General features: G+C 48.1%; 2 protein-coding genes across 4 annotated transcripts in view; one reads left to right on the top strand and one right to left on the bottom strand.

Moving 5' to 3' along the window:
* The window catches only part of LOC128151119 (urotensin-2 receptor-like), a 4,472-nt gene extending 3,343 nt beyond the window's left edge, over nucleotides 1-1,129 (bottom strand). Inside the window, exon 1 of the mRNA XM_052808186.1 lies at nucleotides 883-1,129. The gene's annotated coding sequence lies outside the window, so the exon portion shown is untranslated. The remainder of the gene's footprint in view (nucleotides 1-882) is intronic.
* Nucleotides 1-17,907, top strand: part of CD7 (CD7 molecule) — a 199,558-nt gene that overhangs the window by 110,905 nt on the left and 70,746 nt on the right. The gene's annotated exons all lie outside the window — the stretch shown is intronic.

The following is a 17,907-nucleotide window of genomic DNA, read 5'->3' as shown; positions in this document are numbered from 1 at the left end:
CCTTGCAAACCCAAGTCTGCCTCCTCCCTCCCCTGCCATGCTGTGCGATCCCCTCCTGCTTGGCTTTGGGCATGTGTAGCCCGCCTGTCCATGCACCGACTTGCTCCCTCATCATCCACTTTATTGATGTTCATGTACGAGCTGTGCTGGCAGCAAAAGCGTCATGCATGAAGGAGACATGGATGCTCAGGGAGGTCTGCCTGCTTCTCTGCCACACTATCGCTGGCACACTTGGTCGGAAACGAATGGCTCTGCATGGGATGCTCCAGCTAAGCCTGGAGCTGGTCACTCATGCAACTATCAAGCTCAGTTGGATTTGTGATCGCTCGTTTTCAGGAGCATGTTTCCATGGCTTAGCTGCTGTCTTCTTGCAGCTGCCTCACTTTGTGTTCCAGGCACTTGTAGCAGCAGATCCATGCTGTGCCCGTGCAAGTCTGTGCGGTTCCCTGGTGTGACAGCTCCTGCCAGAGAGAGCTCAACACACCGCATCTCCCCGCTCTGCTCCTCTTCCACTGAACCTGCGTTTTGCTTCATTCATAAAATTACTACAGCACTAATTCAATTCGGACACTTCACCTGTCTCCAGACAGAGCCCACAACTAGGCAAGTTCTCACTCCTAGAGAAGTAAAATTAAGCAAACTGGGGAAACCTTGCATAATTTTAAAGTTACTGTCATTGCTGCGCTCGTACATAAATGCACACAATCACACACATGCACACACATACAATAGAGAGCTTGTTATTCCAAGCAGCCATTCAAGTATCTTACGGTCTAAGCAATTTTCTGAGCCAAACCTGCCTTTCCCTCTACATTATCATTACACAGGAGTACCATGCACATTCAGTAGCTGCAAACATAAATGAATTTCTCCTGCTCAAACCTTGCCTTTAAATCCAGCAGATGAAGTTTCCTACAAGAAATAAAATAAAAATGAATCTAGTAGTATTAAAGCTGAAACTTTTAAAATGAAAAAAAGGGGAAAAAAGAAAAAAGACAATCCTCCTTCATGGGCAGACAGCGAGAGATCCCCGTGCTCCGTCGCATCTGGAAAGGCAGCAGCAGGAAGGCAGCGTGCTACCTAGCCAAGTATGTTTGAAATCTGTGCGCTGTTAATACTCTCATTCTCTTTCCTTCACTCATGCCTGCTATTTCTGTTACTCGGTGACGTTAGGCATAGCGTGGTTTTGACTGCAGCCAGTGAAGAGCCTTTTTAAAGCAGCAGCATTTTGGTAGCTGTGGCTTGTTTAGCTGGCTCCCCCCTGCCTGGCCGTGAGCCAGCTGGGCATGCGAGATGTCAAGGCTGTTTGCATCCCAGGACCGGTGATACAAAAAGCCATCCTGCCCCTCCTTACATCGCACTGAAGAGTGCAAATGCCTAATGTTGCCTGAGCAAAACCATTGTGTCGTGGAAAGCAGGGAGGCCAGGGAGGGTTAAATTCCTGCGGGAGGGTCGGCTGCCCAGGGAAACGGCAGAGCTCCTCGATTCAGAGATCAATGCCAAAGTGAAGCCAAAGTTTATTTGGGTTGGATGGCATATTAGCAGAAGAATCTGTGCGGTGGTATCACGCACCACAGCATCTGAGATATTTCAGACTGGCGGTAACAAAATGTTATCCAGGTTGTTTGGGGTTCAGCTGGTTGCCTTTCCCCAGCAATACTCAAGGAGGGTAAAGACAGAGCGAGATCAACCAGGTGCCTAGAAAAAAACGCAGTGTGAGGAAGGGGCCGGTGCTGAGAAATGCCAAAGCTAAACTCAGGATTATTTTGATAGCAGCTGAATATTGTGTTGGTTGCTTGCACACGATGGGGTTGCTCTTCCTCCAAGTTCCCTGCTTTAGCTCTGTGGACTACAGGGAATTGCTTCTGATTTATGCCAGTGGGAAGCGAGAAGCACCCATCTCTCCTGGGGTGTCTCCTGCTGGACACGGGTGTGTGGGAGATGCCTGCCAGGCCCATTGCTTGCTTCAGCGGTTTGCATTTGGGCAACCACTGCAATTAGGTGATGCTTCCCAGCTTCCCAGCTCATCCATCCTGCATCGCTGGTACTAACCAAGAGCTGTTTCCTCCTCTAACTCCTTCCCTGGATACTTATGTAGTTTCTTCTTTGTTCTCAACTTTTACATTCTGCTATCTGGGTGCTTTCAGATGCATCTTGTATCTAATCCTGCTGTGTGAACCCAATTTTGCTTGAGCCACATGGGGTGACTGTAATAGCACCTGGAAAGATTGGTGAGCACCAGTTGTGGCTGTCCCTGCAATAGGGCAGTGGGTGTACAAAGCAAGGCCCCCCTGAGATACGTGCTTTTGAGTGTGGTGAGGACTCGGGTTAGGAGCAAATCCTCATGTGGAGGCTTAATTGTGCAATGAAGACAGATTTTATGTTAGCAGCTCTAACAAGGGCTGGCTGAGCTCTAAAACCCCAACCCAAGCACCCTCAAATATATGTGTTTTGCTCTAAAGATTGCTCTAAATCCGCATTTTGTGGCTGGCCCCTAGACATCTTTGGAAAAGTGTGGTCTGGAAGCTGCTTTTCCTGTTGCTCTCCGGGTGAGATGGAGGTGCCCGTCGACTGCGTGACTCCAGTGAGTGCCAGCGGTCCCTTGGTGAGCACTGATGGTGAAGCTGTTGGCAAAGTGCTGTATTTGTGCGTGGCCCACAGGGAGCAAGAAGGTCATTCATTTGGCAGTCTCCACAAACAAAGCAGGGACAACCCACTGGTGTCCTTGAATCCCCTTGCTACTCTCTGCATGCAACTCAAAGGACACATTGGCACAAGCCCTGTGCGAATGCAGTGATGCTGACTGGGGAGGTGGGTGCTTCTGCTGGGCATGGCTCGGCCATGGTGTTTCAATCTCCAGCATTTGGTAGGTGTGTGCAGGTCTCTCTCCAGGCATCTATGCTGGAACTGTCACACTCCTGTCACTCCTCTGTCACCAAGGTGCTAGTTGGGTTGGTATTGACCCATGCCAGGGAAAGGAAGGGGGAATGGGATGGGGGATAATTTCTGGCCAATCCATCAGTTTCCTGGACCTTTTGATCCCAACCTGGTACTTCCTTTTTTTGGTGTTTAAACCTTTTGAAAAATGTTATACCAACGTGTTTGTTTATCAGGAAATCTCAGTGCCCATGGGGCTGCCATTAGGGAAAGCTGGTCTACCATACAGTCTGTGTCCTGCTGGAGTCGTTAGAGGAGGTGTCTGGAGGCGTGTTCCAAGAGCAGCGTGGGCACTGCCAGGTTCACAGCCCTGGCTCAGAGGGTTGTTTGTGGTTGTAGTTTTGCTGTTTCTGTTCCCCTTATTGTCCTCATCAGTAAAACAGAGATCATTGAGATCGCTCATCTCCTGGTGCCCTTAGTTTCAGGGTTTTTCACATTTGTCAGATGCTGTTAGAGCTATAGATGGGAGTTCCAGCCCGCATGATTTGTAACAGGACTAGGAACTGCACAGTCAATAATGGATGAAGGTAGGAGCCCTCTGAGATATGAAACAGATCTGTTTAATCATTCAAACACCACCACTGCTACAGGGCTCGTGTTCTGCATAGGGGCCTTCTGAAGTTACTGCAAAGGTAGTAACCATTATTATTCTATTAAATACAGGGCAAAAAAGACTTCTTTTCCCCTTTGATATGAGGATTTATGCCAGTGCTATGTGAATTTGGTTGTATTTGGTTACTCAAACCTCAACTGAACCAGTCAAATCTCTTGTGTCTCTTGAGCCGAGCTGTGCACCCTGCCGGCTGTGCATCCTGCCAGCTGTGCACTGTATTGACTGTCTGCTGCCTCCCCTGGTCTGTGCAGGGCCCCTTCGGCATGTTCCACTTTTGCTGGGGCAGTTTTGAGACCAGGTTGGCCAGCAGCCATGGGCTCCCTTCTGCTTCGAGCTGGAAGTATAAGTTTGTCTATGTTTCACATTTTAAAAATGTAATAAAGTGCTGCTTCCTCCATGTAGGGAAGAGCGCGTACAAATGCAGCCAAAATTGATAAAAGAAAAGAATCTTATGAATGTGTCTGCATTCTTGATCTGGGTCAGGTCTAGAAACACGTGCAAGCTCAGGGTAAGACATGACTCCCACTTACTTGACTTGGTTTACTTATCTCCATGCACGACCCCCTTTAATACCCAGAAGTAGTCATGATATAGCATATATCTTGTCTCCACTGCAAATGTTATCGTGGTCACATAGAAATTCAGATTAGCTTATGAGAAGCTGCCCTGACTTTGGGATCAGCCCAAAGGAGACCAAGCATTTGCAGGATCATGCTGAGCCCGGGTCCTCTCGGAGCCACAGTGACAGCCACGAGCACACACAAATGGCAGCAGCTCCTGAGAAAAAGCATTGATGAGGTGGTTGTGCTGTGAAGGACACAGCGGTCCCTGGGTCACCTATTGTTCCTAGGAAAGTTGCATTTAAATCCCTCTGTTCCAGCACTCATGGTCTTGGACACATGCAAATGTGATATCCAGATTCCCAGCTGGTCCCCAACTGCTTTTTTCACTCTTCCTGCTATCTGTCCCCACCAGTGAAAGACCCACCCAAACTCGGCCAACGCATTTGGAGACTTCTCTGAGCTTTCTTGGCATTTTGGTCTCCTTTCTTCCTGGTTTTTTGCAATATAAAACTTCAGTTGTCCTTTCTGAGTCAGTATGGCTTTGCTCTTGGCTGCTTTGTGTGAAAGTGAGACTCCGGGGGCTGAAATCACCGGTTTGTTTTCCCTCATCCAGGATCCCTTACACAGATACTGGGTTTATAGCTGCTCTGCTCATGGAGGGTCATCCCTTGCTGAGCTCTCTACCAGCCTAGGAGGATTTGTGAGTTGCTATCAGCTTTTCCCCTGCACAGGGGTAAATTGCAGGGACAGTTTGAGGAGTGGTGCTGAAAGGGGACTGAGGTGCTGTCCTGGGTCGTTAGCTACCATGTCTGGTGTTTCTGGCCCAAACAGTGTCACTGTCCAGGGCAGGGGAAGCAATCCAGATGCTCCCTGCTGGTGCCCTGGAGTTTGGATGGGAAAAGGCAGAGGGATGAAGCTCTGACTCCCTGGGATTTGTAGGTAAAACTTGTGCTAGCTCCAGCCCTGGAGCATTGTGAAGGCTGGTCCTGAAGGGATGGAAGGAGCAGAAGGGGCCAGAGTTTCTCCCAGCTTTCCTCTTGGAACTGCTCTTATGTGTCTAATGAGCTGTTGCTCCTCTGTTTCCTGAATTTCAGCTTGCTATTACAGGGACCTCTTCAAGATCACAGAGATCACCTCTGTTCTTACACAACAGTTACAATTTTTGGACTCCTATGAGGTCCAAAGCTTTGCTAATATGGTGTTGGGAGACCAACAACCACTGCTCTCCCAGACTGATGTGGTCAGGGGCTGGTTTCCCCAACGCGGGTTTTCCCTTTGAGGCTCAGGTCCCTGCATTCCCAGGAAGGTGCTTGTGATGGGAACGCATTTCATGCCCGCCGGGGATAAGGTGAATTGGAGTGAGTGGGGTCACTTTGTGCAGTGACGGTGGGGCAGGAGTGCAGAGTGCAGCAAGGCTGAGCTGCTTCAGTGCTCCCCAAGGCCCTGCACAGCTGGGAGGATGGAGGGGCCATGGCTTGCTCCTGGGGAGGGCAGGGTACGCAGTCAGGTCAGGGAGTATTTTCCCCGGTTGCTCTCCTCTGCCCTGGTTGTACCATCCCACTAAGGAGACTTTGGGCTGCTCTTAGGTCTGATATACTTTACAGACAAACCATATTAGGAGGAGATGTTATTCCATCTCCACAGCTGATCTCACTCTAGCCCTGATCTCTGGACGGCAGACAGCATGGCATTCGTTTTCCTGTGTGACATGCGTGAGTGGGATCACTTGGCCTTCATTTTGGCAGCCCTCGACAGTCTGAGATTCTGCGAGGCATCCTGGTGCCTGCCTTGGGGCCGTGAGTGCTCCCACAGCTGTGCCAGGGACCCAAGGCACTGGACAGTCAGATTTAACATCTGGTGTTTGACATATGAATGGGGACAATTTCTCCACACTGAAGGATTCATCTGTTTGGGGCTAGCATAGGCACTGCTGATCCTTCAGGGGGAATGGAGCTGGGGCTCCTCCATGGCCGCTCAGGATCAGGGGAGCTTCCGAGGGAGAGAGCATCACTGCCTCCTGCATGGAGCCTCCTGCTTGATCCCTTTTCCTGTGCACTGAGGTGCAGGCTGTTCTCCAGGAGGAGGTCTGATGCATACAACACCTGCTGAGCATCCAAATCCTGCCTCCTGTCCCAGTCCTCTGGTAGGATGGCAGTACGCCGCTGGCTGACCCACCAGGCAGGCACAATTTGTCCCTTGTCTAAACTGCAAGGCACGTTGCAGAGCTGTTAAATAGAGATGACAGTGGCACAGCTCAAAAGCAAGGCTCTGCAAAGGTGGGAGGGGAGCCTCAACTACCAGGTATGACCCAGACCACCTTGACGGTGGGTGATAAGGGGGAGTTACAGCCTCCTTAATTCCTTCTCTTCCTGCCCTCCAGGAAATCCCCATCCGCATTCTAAATAACTTTGCAATTCAAAAAATGGTCACTATGTCTGCACCTTCATTCATCCATCCATCCTCCTGTGTGGTTTGCCCTAGTGGGATGTGATGAGCTGGCCGCCTCATGTAGTTTCATTCTCCCTCCTGCTCCAGGGTTGCTGGCATTGAATGACCAAGTATTTCATTAAACTTTCTTGAGCATTTGTGATGGGCTAGGTTGAGGCTGGATTCATCACAGACTGTCAGTGCTCATTCCAGACTTGGCTTTCTTTGCAAACAACTTAGATCACCCTCAGGTTATGGTCAGGGAAGCCCTGGCTGGGTCAGTCTGTTGCTGGAGCTGTTTGTACAGCAGCTATGACTGTGCAGCTCCTGCTGCTGGCAGGCAGAAGCTGGTGATCTTTCTATACCTGGAGCTAGATGGCCTTGTGTGTCCATCAGACTAAATTAAGTGGTTTTGCTTAGTTGTTATTTCCCATATGCAGGGACTCGATGTTCCTTGGAAAATGAGCGTGCTGGTGTATCCCGGCTGGTGCGTATGCATTTCATTGCTCTCTATTGTACCAACACACTCACCTTGCATGTGTGGGCTGGTTAGTCTGGTAAGAAGCTGGCCTGAACCCTGTTTAGTCCCTGATTTTGGTAAATTAAAGGATATCCTTACTGCACAGCAGCTGGATGTCTGAATGAGGCTGGAAGATGGGACAGCAGTGCACTGCAGCATGTACAGCTGGGTTGTGCTCAGGTACACTCAGGAACGGCTCCCTCAGGCACCGCCCTCTGTGTGACTTCAGTCTGAAATAAAATGCGGAAAACAACATTAACACATTATTACAGGTGCTTTTTCTAACATAGAAGTCAAGGTGTTCAGTGTTACCGCATCAAACTGGGGCTTAACCAAATAGCACATCTGTGCGTAACAGTTTCTGCCAAGAGGGAGGCAGAGCGGCAGCTACATTTCTTGGTTGTTTGCGTGTAAGACAAGTTTCTAATGTGCTCATTTATGAGCAGTGTCTAATGCCAAAGGGCCTTGGTACAAATGCAAACAAGAACTTAAATACCTTGATTTACAATATATTTAGGCTTTACAAGTCTGCTTTGCCAAATCTATTTCCGCCTCAGTGTATTTACATGTGCAAACCACAATAGTAACAATAGTTAGACCCGATCCATGTACTGTGATTTTCATCAGAGTACTGGTGATATCTCACTGGAGCATGGGTTTTCAGAGGCTTTCCCTCTAACTGATTACATTTCTGTGTAAACTTTATAACTCATTTGTTCTGCTTTTTTTTTTTTTTGCCCAAACTCTTGGGTCTTCTGCCACCATTAGAAATTCTCACATAACTACTTGTGACCTGGATCTGAGATGTCTGGAAAAGACAAAGCACCCAGGACCTGCTGAGGAGAAGTTTTCCTCATTTCTTTTCTACTGCTGCATCAAGAGTTGTGCCATTTGAGCTTCTTTATCCTTTGTCCCCCCTACCTCCTTTTCAATTCCTGGAACTGCTGCAGCAAGTTTGATTACCTGGGGGAAGGCAGGCAGGCTGTGGTAGGCAGAAGAGGTTATCACTTCCCTCCAAATGCCGAGAAGAGCTTCCCTCTTACAAATGCCTTTTGGGAGAACCTCTTCAGCATGGAAGAGGATTTGGCCTGGGTAATATTTCACATTATCCTCTGCATCAGTTATAATCCGATCATCTTTTTGCCAATATTTTGAGAGTGACTGCAGGGAGGACACAGACACATGCTACTGAATTGTCTTTATTGCAAGGCACTCAAGATTAACAAACAAAAACATTGCAGCAGAGTGCTCTTGGAAATCCTCCAAATTATCATCAGAAAAGCTGTGGGCAGTACAGCCAAACGGAGAGAAGCACCTTCCATGGGCCAAAACCTGATACTAGACTAGAGACAAAAGTTTCCTTGCCATCATTTGCTGTTAGGTATATCCTGTGCAGCACCTCCACATTCTAGTCTGCATGGCTGTGCTGACCACACTGCTGCTTTGCAGTTTGGTTCAATGTCCTCAGTCATGCTCTCCTCCTCTCCAGCTGCCCTGTTCCCTCCTGGGAGGCTATTCTGTATTTCTCAGCCTAGCTCCTCATAGCTGGGAATTAGAGGATTTAGGAAAGTGTTTTGGGGCCAGAAGACTTGTAGGGAAAAAATCAGGCTCCCACCATTTCCAGCCAAAACTCCTGTTGCTGATCCCAGGTGTTTTCTGAGCATGGAGGTCAGCACACATCCTCAGTTCTTGCTGCATCTGCCTGGCAGCAAAGATTTCTGCTGGAGCTTTCAAAAAACTCTCACAAGATACACAAGATGAAGCGTGAAAGGTTGTCTGGCAGCATGTAAAGAGCAGCAAATGTCACTGCATAGAGTTTATGCCACTGTGGACTCTGTGGTGGCATTTGCCATCCTGCACACATGGGGGTAGAGCTGGAAGGACCTGGGGATAGTGACAGTCACTGACAGCTGGTGCTGGTAAGGGTCAGCTCTCTGAAGCAGCAGATGCTAATTCAAATTCTCCTTAAAAAGCTGATTTTCTACAATAAATTGTACTCCCACATAATATAAATTTTCTTGCTTACTCTGATGGGCAACTTCTATTCTCACTGGTGATAGCTCAGTGCTGACTTCTAGTGCCTGTCTTCACATTGCTGTGAAGACAGTAAAGTCCTTTTTTTCCCCCTTGTGGCAGCGTCACCAAACTGAGCCGAAGTCCTCATGATACTGTTTCAGCCCCACCTGGGGCTGCTGCCCTCTTTCTGCTACGCACCGTGTTCCCTTGAGTCTTTTCAGGGCATCTCTTGACTAGAAACATCCAGCCCCTCCCAGCAGTGCGGTGGCAGAGCAGAAGTTTGGGGGTCACCAAGCAGGGGCAGAGGCTCTGCTCCCCTCCGTAAGCCATCCCCAGCTGTGGCATGGGCTGTACAGTGCGGATGCCCCAGGCTACAGGCAGCCTCAGCTGAAACGGCCGCCTGACACAAGGGGTTTGGCCCAGTGCTCCAGTCTGTGTTGTGCAGGGCCATTGCAGTGGATGGAGATGTGCCCTGCCATCCGGTGACGGTGGTGGTGGTGGCACTGGGTACCAATGTGTGGTTAGAGAGGGCTGCAGGACAGGCTGGGTCACCCGCTGACTGGGTAATTCGAGTGAGATAAACCCTTGCTTCTCCTCAAAATCCAGCAGTGGAGCATCTGTCCTCAGGTATGATGAGCTTTGTGCATTTACCTCCTGTGCCTTACGTGCTGCTGTGAGGTCCCTGCCGAGGTGGGTGGGAATGACTGTGTTCAGGGTACTTGAAAGAGAAAGACTTTGAACTAAAAGCACTGCCAGAAATGACAGGTGTTAGTTAAAAGACTCAAAAGCATGTGCTAGTTTTTAAATAAAGCATTTTGCCCTCCACAGGTTGTTTCCTGTGATGAGGAGCAGGTAGCAGATGCGTCACCTGTGCCAGTGAGACAGTCCCTCTCTGCAGGGACCTCTGTGTCACCAGGACAAGGTCTGGGCAGCAGCGATGGACCCTGCAGAGCACAGGGGAGATGGCTGTGTGGTGTTTGTTCCTCTATTGGCTTTTTGATGTAAGAACTGGCTGGAGGATGTTGGGTCAAGTAAGCAGTGGATGTGGCACTTCACCCTGAGCAGGGACCTGTTCCTCTCGGGCAGTGGTTCCTTCCCTTCTTTTGTTTCCCTTCTTGCAGGCCTCAGCGCTCCTCTGCCTGCTGTCCTTTTCCACCGTTGATTGCTCGTATGTTTCATGAAACCCTACCTGAGAATGATGTAGCCATTGGCATTTTATGTCAGAGGGAAATTCTCCTGGAATCGGCTCTAATGTAGAAAAAGGGGCTTAATTCCCTGGTCTAAAGCAGTAGAAAGACTGAGCAGGCACCTGCTTTCACAGTTGGAGAGCACATTTTATTGTTTCAAAATACTTTTCTCTGGCTTGATTTGGTCCAAAGTAACACTTTGCTTAATGGAGGCTTTCTAGTAGCCCAGTGCTATACCACTCAATGGGAAGGGGCTGCACTCAGCAAACAGTGGGGACTGAGGATGGGGTTGGGATTGCTGAGGGCTGCACCCCAGCACTGATCCTGAGCGAGAGGGGGTGGTCTGAGAGGGGGTGTGCAGGGAAGCCCACGGTGGTAATGACAGAAAAGGACTTAACTGCAAGGTTCAACCAAACGACTTGAACTTCACTTGCAGACTTAACTGCAAGGTTCAACCAAACGACTTGAACTTCACTTGCAGACTTAACTGCAAGGTTCAACCAAACGACTTGAACTTCACTCACAGACTTAACTGCAAGGTTCAAGCAAATGATTTATTTGAACTTCACTTACAGACTTAACACGCCACTATTGCAGGTTTAACAGATACAATGGAGGAATGTACTATTGCAATTTTTTAAGGCAAGAGTAGTACATTACTACAACCACAAGCACACACGCATTTACAAACTTAAAGCATAAACAATATTCACTTACCCCTCCAGGTAAGGGCTTTCAATCCCAGGGAAGTTATCTCGACCGGCGTCCCGATCAAGGGGGGGGAAAGGGTTTCCTTCACAAGCCAACTGTATACTTGGAGAAGTGACTCCCCCATTTCTAACCTGAATCTTAGAGTTTTTATCCCCTGACTTGTGGAATGGTGTGTATGACTATGTCTGAGTGGATTATGATATATGCCTAAATGGATTATGTATATCTGAGTGGAGTTTCCCCTTATCTTTCCTTTGTTGGTCTGTGATTGTTAGAATACACAAGGTTGTCATTTGAAACTGAAGCTGAAACCCTCCAGGTTTTGGATTTTTTTTACCTTGCTTCCTCAGGCAACTGAATAGTGGTTGGATTGAGACTCAGGGCATACTATTTGTTAAGGCATTTCAAGGCTCGGTTCAGGTTTTGGTTCTTTGAATGGCACAGCCACTGCCCTGTTTAGTTTAGAGTTTATCAGACAACCCAGGGCTAAGCTGTCTACACAGCTCCCCGTGAGTCGTCTCTGCAGAGAGACAGGGCCTCAAGGCAATCCAAGGCTGGGTCGCTTTTGTAACCCCCCATGAGTCGCCTGTGTGCACTAGACATGGTGAAACTCGTTTGTGAACTATGAGCTGGACAATCCACACAGATGGGAAAGTAAACTGCCCATTTGCAGCTCGAGCAATGCCTTTCTGCCCTTGTCAGACTGACTGGTCCAGTGTAACTCCATTTATCATGTGTTTGTATCACTGTGGTGGCTGAGGCTGCTGGCCACACCAAGGGAAATGCTTGTCCTGCCCCAGCTGCGCTGCTCCCCACCCCTGCCTACCTGCCTGCGCTTGGCCGCGCTGAGCCGCTCTGACAGCGCCCTCCGCCACGATTAGATAATTTTCCTCTTATTCCTGGAGTACTCAGTACTCTTCAAAACTACTCTCACCTCACATAAACTCTGCATGTGGACACAGCATCTTTCCCGGATCGGCCTCTCTGCAAATATTTTATTTCATCTCTGCTGATTTCCCAGCAGTAGCTGAGGCCAGCTGTGCCGTATTACAGAAAAGCTTATGGCAGCAGCCGTGAAAAATCCCCCATGAAGCCACTGCGTAAAAGTCACCGTGAAGCTGCAGCATAAAATGCCCTAGTGGCTTCAGAACATTTTTATTGTACCATTGCTGCACATTTGGAGGTCTTGTAAAATCTTTATATTTGAAACAGACTGTTCACAGTGGGCTGGGGAACTGCCTTTGAAGTGTGTTGTGGCCTTTTGATACTGCATGCTGCTGAAGGGTTTTTCAGGTTTTGGAAGTGGTGTCGAAGCCATAGCTGTTTTCTTGGAGAGCCAAAGGAAGCGTCATCCCTTGCACATCCCTTGCTTTCTAGACTGTAAATGCCAAAATATACAACACCTGCATCAGTGAAAAAAAACCCTAAAACATAAAAAACCCCACTCAGTGCAGAAATCAGTAGCAGGTTGAAGTGTTCTTCTTCTGTGTCTCCAGACCCTGAGCACATCACTTCTCAATTCCCATCAGGGTGATATGGGATGTAGTTTTTTGCCACAGGATTGAGCTCTTGTCGCTGTGGGTGGCTGTTACAGCTGCACCTGCAGTGCCTCCTGTTTTATCCTCCTGTTTTGGATCCTGCCTCACTCTGTTGCATCCCTGGGTTGTACAAATTAAGAGATTTGCAGGGAAATGAAGTGCTTCATTTCACATGCTTACACATGATAGCTGTGCTCAAAGCCACTCTTATTTCTCTGTGAAGGCTGCTCCATCTGTGAATGGGGAGAGAAGATTGCCTCTGATGTGCATGCTCAGAGCTGCAGACGGGTTTCCCACGCACCTTCTGGGCTCTGTGCACTGCAGGCTGGTCGGTGGTGCCTGCCTGGGCACCTAGCAGAGGGGAGCACATCAGCACCTTTCCCATCCCCGCTACCCAAATCCTCATGATTTCTTGTTAACCCACAACCTAGCTCTTCACACATTGACCAGCACTGTTTGCATGTCTTTAGCAGGCTATTTTGAATAAAATGATTCTCCAGGCTAGAAAGTTGAAGGTCAGGAATACAGACAGGCTCATGGGGCTGGGGCTGGCAGGATGCTTTTAAGCAGTTACCACTTGCAAGTCATCTAACACGAGTGAGATATATTGGGCACCAGCTGCATGGGATGAGTGGTTGTTGCACAGCCTATCATTGCTGTGAGCCTTTAAACCCTTCAAGTGTTAACCGCAAGCAAAATGTTCAAGGATCTTAGTGACTTTAAGCTACTTTTGCCAGCCTGCGTTAGTAGTGCATGACTCACTGCAATTAGGTATCCCACAATTTTTTGCAAAGAGGCTCTCAGTGACCTGTGCTGACCCTGTCTGCGTCCCAGTGCCCTTGGGACATTACCCAAGTGTTGATCCAGGACTCCATGCCACTGCAACATCTGGCTCTGCCTTCTCCTCACAGCATAGCAAGAGCTCCTTATTTCTCAGCTGTGCACAGAAATCAATGGGAGCTGACAGCATTTCACTTGATCAGAAGGGAGAGGCATCTTTTTGCCTTTGCTACCTGTGCCAGGTGGCAGCTCTTGCCAGCATTATCAAGCATTTCCCTTTCAAACTCATTTACCTTTCACTGCTAGACCTTCTCATGAGCTGCTCCTTGCAGCTGGCTCAGCCATGGCTGTACCTCTGCAGCACCACAGCCATGCCCAGGGCACACAGTGCAGGGACCCACTTGACTTGACTGCTTTAATTGCCTCAAATTAATTACATCACAAAGGGCTGTCACGGTCTTTGTAAGTGTAGAGGAGCATTTGCTGCTGGAGCCCTGTTATGCATGCAGACCTAGCTGTGAGTCTGAGATATTATTGGGATCAAGAAGCAAACAACTTTAATTTTTCAGTTGGACTCCATCTTTACTCTCCAGAATCAGTTTGCATCATCAGCAAACTTTGTCATTTTCCTCTTCACTCCTTTTTTCCAGCTCCTTTATGAAGGCACTGGATAGCTGGACACCACAAGTGACTCTGCCCACTCTGAAAATTGACCATTTACTCCCACACATTGTTTCTTATCTTTTAACCAATTATTTATTTGTATGATGACCTTCGCTCTTGTCTCATGGAAGATTAGTTGTTGAAGGGCCTTGCTGAATGCTTCTGATAATCCAAGCAAACTGCAGTAATTATATTTCCCCTTACTACACCCTCATGAGCTCCTTCAGAGAGCTCCAATCTGTTCCTGAGGCAGAGTTTCTCTTTTGAAAACCCATGCTGCCTTTTCCCCAGTATGCTTATTCACTCTCTTCTTTATTCCAGTTTCTCCTAATTCATCGTGCTTACTGCTCGGTAGTCCCTCAGCTTGTCACTGAAACCCTTTTGGAAAACTGGCATCTCATTAACCGCTTTCTAGTCATCTGCTACGCAGAGAGCTTTAAGCAAGTAACATGCCACAGCTAATGCTGAAGCTATTTAATCCCTGGGCTTCTTTATAGCTTTTGGGTGAATACAATTCTAAACCTGGCATCCTTGAAATAAGTTCATACAGGAGGGGAGGTCATAGTCTGGTGTATTTATTTTACTTCATTGATTGTCTGGCCTTTAACTCACTGTATAAAAAGAAATCTATGTTTTAGGACATGTAGTGCATTACACTGACTTAAGAATACTTGGGCTGGGAATGTTGCTTTTAAAAATTCATTTGAAAATATCAAGTCTGGACTGCTGAGCCCAGGTCCTTTCAGAGGGGATAAAGGAGCTGTTAAATGTGTCAGAGAGCATTCTTCGATATCTGCAGCTCTTAATACATGACCCCTGGTGTTATCTGGGAGGGCTTTAGAAAGAAAAGGAACAATGAACAGGAAGAAAAATAATAATAATCTTTCTACTATACAGAATATATTCTTTCCTGCTAGGACTGGTTGTGCCCAGGCTCTCGCTGTTCCAGGCTGCCTGCTTCGTGACTCTTTGTTTGCTTTCTGTGATCATAAATCTTGTCATGAATCTGAGTGTTTCTGTGTCTTTACACATTCTTCTTAGAAGCATTTTCTGTAAATTTTGCACACATGAATCTGGAAAATAAATCCCAGGGGCTGTTAAGGCAAATTGGCTGTGTTTAAGCTCAGTGAGTGTGAGTGACTAATACCTGTCAGCTGTGGTAAGAGGTGGGCTGCATGTATCTGTTCCAGTTGTAATTAAAAGATTGAACTATGGAGGAGTAGCACCAGTTTTAGCTGTGTAAGTCCAGCTTTGGAGGTGGCTGTGGCTTGAGGACCTGCAGAAACCACGTAGGTCCAGGAGGGCTGAGAGGCAGCAGGAATCATAAAAGAGGAGCATGAGCATGCAAAAGCTGCAAGTTTTGTTATTCCTAATGAAAGGTCTTGCTGTGTTTCATGTTTGTACCCAGTAGCAGTTGGGCAAGGGGGTAGCAGAAGTAACAGAAGAGCCTTATCCTTATAATAAAAATTGGGACTGATGCTTGAACTACTTATGGGGTACAGGCAGTAACGTTGTAAAAGCTGATCTCCTATTTCATTTCTGCTGCAGAGATGCAGCTGTGTAAGTAGAAGCTGTAATGTAAGGAACGTATGAGGGACCTGTATGTTCTCCTCCACCTTCCTTGTGTTCCAGAGAGGGTTAAGTCCCAAATCTTTTTCATTATTTATCCTACTGTTACCCCCATTGCACTTTGCTTAAGTTTGAAACTGTAATGGCTAAAACCTTTGGATTTTATGAGCTGTCTCAAAGTATTCAACTGCCTTCCTGTAAAAGGAATTGCTTTCCTTTCCTTCCCATCCCCACCCCTCTTGTGATTGCCTGTCTGTCACACATCTATTCTGACTGAAGGGTTGTCCTTGCTGGGATGGCTGATGAATGGGAAACCACAGGCTGTGAAAAGAGCCATTGCATTGCTTTCTCCCCATGTGCAAGCAAGGGAGAGGGGCCTGCCATACCTCCCTGGCAGCTGCTTTTCCACAAGTATGGATGTCCTCAGAGAAGCCGGTTTGCTCTGTACTTGTATGTATTCCTGGGCTATTTGGTGATGAAGGGGCAGGGAGGCAGCTCTCCCTAGAGGGAGAGTAGGAGGGCACCTGGAGTGGAGAGGAATGAAATGAAATGGGCTCAGATCCTTCTGAACCCTCAGAAGCAGAGTCTGAGCTGTGGCAGAGGAAGGGTCTTCATGTTTGCTCAGACCTAAGAGCATCCAGTGCTCCACCAGGGTGGCAGACCTGCCCCGTCTCTTTTGTTTAGCAGCACCCAGCCGGGTGGGAGCCAGGCGTCTGTTGCCAGCTCCAGTCTGGCCCTTGAGCAAGTCCCTGCGCTGGGAAATACTTTCTTCTTTGTCTCTCTGCAGGGGAGCCCTTCGTTTCCTCTCAGGGTCTCAGTTTTGCACAAAGCAGCAATCTTTTTTTTTCCTTGCACAGTCCCTACCTCTTTCCAGGTGATTACCCTGTGGCACGTGCAGTCTCCTGAATGCTAAAGCACTTCAGCCCTTTCCCTTTTGACTCATCCTTCTGCCTTGGACTTTCTGCGCTTGTAATTTCTGCTCATCACTATTTTCTCATTCTGTTCTTCCTAGGGTAAGAAAAAGTTGACCCTGTGGCTCTTCTCTTTATATGTCTCATATAAAAGCGCAACCCTCCATCTCCTGCTGTCATGGCTCAGACTGTGATAAAGCAGATCAAAACGCAGGTGATGTTGGTTTTGTCAGGGGTGTCTGAGAATTGAGATTTAAAGCTGGCATGCTGTTCATGCACTTGATCTGACAGCAAACCTGCTGATTCAGCTTCCTCCGCATCTGGGAGATGCCAAGAGGGGGAAGGCTTCTGTGACTCTTGCTGAGGATGGCTGCATCGTTTCACAACAATCTCTAAATGGACAGCATTTAAGTTACTGGTGCTCACTCTTCTTTGCTGCAGGTCCATGATGCCAAACACTGGAGCTCACTCAGCTGCAGTTCATTACTAAGTAGAGTTGGTGAAAGAGCTTGATGAAAAACCATGTCCTCCTAAACTAGAGCTAATACTCTCCCTTCCTTCCCAGCCAGATGAGGCTGGAACAAGAGACATCCAAAGACTTGTGTCTCTTTCCCATGAGAGCATCCCATGTGAATAGTTTTGTCAAAGGAACAAGTAAACTTGCAGTTAATTTGGGTACAGCTCTGCACTGATGTGATTATTCTGCTTCTGGTCCCCAGGCAGGCTCGTGTGGTCTGTGTAGCATCACAGTGATTTTGTGGGGCTAAAGAGCATCGAGCAAGGAGGGGTCTGGGGGCTTTATGTAAAGAAATGAGAAGGAAACCACAGGAGTGATGAGACTGAAAGGAAAGGAGCCCCTGGGAGCAGCCACCCGGGGTGAGGAGCTGTTGGATTTGGTTACATGTGTGGTTTTTGTGGAGTGATGAAATAGCTTTGAGGCAGACTGGAGCAGGGTGGACATCTCCCTGAACTGCCCTGGGCCTGCTTGGCTGCTTGCGCTGTGCTGCTGTGATGGGCAGGCTTCCCATGGGGAAAAAATAGACAAGCTGAACAATGTGACACTTTGGCAATAACAGCTTGTGCATCATAAATGAGGAGATGGCCTATCCTTTTGACCCACAGTTCAGTCTTGCTCCTCTGATGCTCACCGTTATCAGCCCAAGCTCCCAGCTGCGGGAAGCGTAATCTGCCCAAATCCTCCTGCCACCTCTCCTTTGGCTACATCGTGGCAGCGGCTGGGCTGTGCCGACATCTCTCATAACCTTCTAGTGCTGTTCAGGTTGATGAGCCCAGGTCTCAGATGTGTGTGCACCGAATAACCATGGGCTAATTCTTTGCAGACAGCTATGCTGCATTATTTATAGGTATGAAGTAATGTACTGTCCATGAGGGGAACATATGGGTGCTTGGCTGTCAGCATGTGGTACAACTTCTCTTCTGTTTGTCTTGCAGCAGCCTGTATGCGGGTATCT

This window comes from Harpia harpyja, chromosome 14 (genome assembly GCF_026419915.1).
Source record: "Harpia harpyja isolate bHarHar1 chromosome 14, bHarHar1 primary haplotype, whole genome shotgun sequence".
Lineage (NCBI taxonomy): Eukaryota > Metazoa > Chordata > Aves > Accipitriformes > Accipitridae > Harpia > Harpia harpyja.
This window is presented reverse-complemented; position numbering and strand designations above follow the sequence as displayed.